The sequence below is a fragment of the Triticum aestivum genome, chromosome 4A (genome assembly GCF_018294505.1).
Source record: "Triticum aestivum cultivar Chinese Spring chromosome 4A, IWGSC CS RefSeq v2.1, whole genome shotgun sequence".
NCBI lineage: Eukaryota > Viridiplantae > Streptophyta > Magnoliopsida > Poales > Poaceae > Triticum > Triticum aestivum.
Window position 1 is genome coordinate 225,797,938 of NC_057803.1, and position 3,809 is coordinate 225,801,746.

Here is a 3,809-nt window from a genome sequence, read left to right on the forward strand (position 1 = left end):
TCATGCTTCTCTTATTATGTGACATTCACCAGAAAACATTACTTACCCTGTGACTCATCAACCCGCTTGTTAACAAGCTCGATGTCGGCGTCCGCCGCATCCAATTGCTGCTTTAGTTCGGCAAACTCATTAGTCTGGCTAGCCACCGGATCCTCCACCGCCTGCACATAAAGGCAGTCTGGTTATTACCTAGGACTATGATCCTCTGTTCGCCGCCGTTCTCAACGACAACCAGAGTCTCAGGGGCTACTATGTACACAGGGCACATTTAACATGTGCGGTACTACCAAAAAGTATATCATTTCACATACCTCAAAGCCCGTCAGTAGACTCATAAAGGCTTCATGTAATCTACTTTCGGTGGACGAAATTCTTTCCATCACCGTACCCATCAAGGTACGGTGTTCTTCTGAGATGGCCGCCCGCTCCAATAGCTCCCTCAGAACGTCCGACCGCATACCAGACGGTGCCACACTCTTTTGTTTGCTCTCTTCGAGAGCCAGACGCTGGGGACTTCGGGTGACTATGGGATTGCCTTTTGGCCTCACCGGACCCGGAGAGGCCCTCCGTGACGACACTTCGAGGTCGCCCGCTTCTTGAGCGGGGGAGTCTGGGGGAGGCGTTTTGTTCTCCATCATCTCCGAAAGAAGATCCCCCGAAGACAAGCTCAACTGAGAAGGGCTAAGATCCGAACTGCAAGATATATGCTTCGGTTATTTTTCTCAGAAGAAAGGTAGTATACCTTCACTATTAAAGTATTTTTTGATCACTTACGGCTCGTTGGAGGGCTGGTCCCCACGCGGACTTTGTGCGGCAAGAGCACCCCCTGAGGCAGGACCCTCTGTTGGAGACTTCTTCTCCTGTTTGGAGGCCTCGGTTTCCGGATCCTCAGAGGCAGTCCTATTCCTCCCCCGTAGCGAGAGAAGGCCAGAATCTTCTCCTTGCTTATCCTCCCTTGTGGAGGCGCTCGTTCCCTCAGTTGGAACCGGCAGTGATGGGGCCCCGCTTGCGCCCATATTATTCCCCCCCCCCCACATCTTCCTTCGAGGGTTCCGGGCAAGGTGCGCGCTCGAGCATCTTTTCCAGTACTGGATTTTCCAAACCATCGGGGAAGGGGGCCGAACACCGAATCATCTTCGCCTTGGTTAGCCAGTCCTGGTCAAAGGGCGATTTCTCAGAAATGATGTCATGATAAATAAAAGACAGTGTGTTCGGCTCGAGGATTACTTACTTAATCGGCAGTGCGGTTGCTACTCAGGCCCACGTCCTCGGTAGTGTCCGGACATTCTGTTTGAGGTCCGAAGAATGACTTGTACATCTCCTCATGCGTGAGGCCGAGGAAACCTTGAATAGCGCACGATCCTTTTGGGTTGAACTCCCACAAGCGAAGGGGCCGACGTTTGCAAGGCTGGACTCGACGAACCAGCATGACTTGCATTACCATAACCAAATTAAAATCTCTCTCGAAGAGATCTTGAATGCGGCTTTGCAGTATGGGCACGTCCTTGGCTGGACCCCAGCTCAGCCCTCTGCTAATCCATGACATCAGTTGTGGAGGGGGGGCCGAAGCGGAAAGCGGGGGGAGCCACCCACTTGGCACTTCTCGGAGCTGTGACGTAAAACCACTCCTGTTGCCATAATCCGGACACCTCTGGAAAGGAACCTTTTGGCCACGGAGCTCCCGCAATCTTGCTTATTAATGCTCCTCCGCACGCTGCATGCTGTCCCTCGATTGTCTTCGGCTTCACATCAAAGGTCTTGAGCCACATGCCGAAGTGGGGGGTAATGCGGAGGAAGGCCTCACACACGACAATAAATGCCGAGATGTGATGAAAGGAGTCGGGGGCTAGATCGTGGAAGTCTAGCCCATAGTAAAACATCAAACCCCTTACAAAGGGATCCAGAGCGAGGCCTAGACCTCGGAGGAAGTGGGAGATGAACATGACGTCTTCGTTGGGTTCAGGAGTAGGGACGACTTGCCCTCGGGCAGGCAGCCGATGCGAAACCTCGGCGGTCAGGTATCTGGCCTCCCTCAACTTCTTGATGTCTTCTTCTGTAGCGGAGGAGGGCATCCATCGGCCTTGAAGGCTGGATCCGGACATGGTTGAAGATCCGGAGCACCTGACCCGGGCTTTGGGTGTTGGAACTCGAGGTGGGGGAAGGATTCGATTGAGCACGGGAGGGAAAAAAGTGAAAACCTTAGCCCTTTATAAAGAGGGTGAATACCAAGCGTCCTCTCCGTGGCCGTTTGGGACTTGCCTGTAATCTAGGAGTCCTAGACGCGGTTGGGTTACCCACACCCGCATTAATGAGAATCCCGTGATAAGGGGACACGATCTCTGCTTTGGCGAGACCTGTCAAAAAATTGCCTTGCGTTATGTGCGGGGCTAGTTAAAAGAAACGGTTTGAATAATCACCGGGCCGTGACGTAATGTCGTGTTGCCAAAACAAGTCAGCAAATTGGATTTGTGGAAATATTATTCTCTCTATGGTGGTATGTGGAACTTATTTTGCAAGGTCGGACACTATCCTTATATTCAAATTCTTCCGTGGTATATTCGGAGGAGGAACCCGCCTTGCAATGCTGAAGACAATACTACGCGCCGGACTCATCGTCATTGAAAGCCTGGTTCAGGGGCTACTGTGGGAGTCCTGGATTAGGGGATCTCCGGACAGCCGGACTATATCCATTGGTCGGACTGTTAGACTATGAAGACACAAGATTGAAGACTTCGTCTCATGTCCGGATGGGACTCTACTTGGCATGGAAGGCAAGCTAGGCAATACGGATATGTGTATCTCCTCCTTTGTAACCGACCTTGTGTAACCCTAACCTTCTCCGGTGTCTATATAAACCGGAGGGTTTTAGTCCATAGGACACAACATACAATCATACCATAGGCTAGCTTCTAAGGTTTAGCCTCTCCGATCTCATGGTAGATCTACTCTTGTACTACCCATATCATCAATATTAATCAAGCAGGACGTAGGGTTTTACCTCCATCAAGAGGGCCCGATCCTGGGTAAAACATTGTGTACCCTGCCTCCTGTTACCATCCGCCTTAGACGCACAGTTCGGGACCCCCTACCCGAGATCCACCAGGTTTGACACCGACATTGGTGCTTTCATTGAGAGTTCCTATGTGTCGTCGCCGTTTGGCTTGATGGCTCCTACTATCATCGATAGCGATGCAGTCCAGGGTGAGACTTTTCTCCCCGAATAGATCTTCGTGTTCAGCGGTTTGCACTGCGGGCCAATTCGCTTGGCCATCTGGAGCAGATTGAAAGTTACGCCCCTGGCCACCAGGTCAGGTTTGGAAGCTTAAACTACACAACCGATATCCATGGAGACTTGATCTTCGACGGATTCGAGACTCTGCCTTGTGCGTCACGCGGTCACGATGAGTACGATTTAGCTCCACCATCGGACAGTGTCCAGGAGATCGCACAGGCAGCCGCTCCGACCCTCAATTCGGAGCTAGTTGCGCCATCCACGGACGAGTGGATGGACCCTGCCACAGAGGCCTTACCCTCAGCGGTGATCGAGCCAAACATCGACCTTACCTCGCATGAGGGCCGTGTTGTTAAACTGTCGGATCCTTCTCCGGCCACGGACTCCCAACCGCCTGCGCCCGTTCCTATCGAATCCGGTTGGGCATCGATCATGGAGTTTACCTCCATGGATATTTTTTAGCACTCGCCCTTTGGCGACATACTGAACTCATTAAGGTCTCTCTCCTTGTCAGGAGGATCCTGGCCGAACTATGTCCGGCAAGACTGGGATGCGGACGGCGAAGAAATTCGCGCCC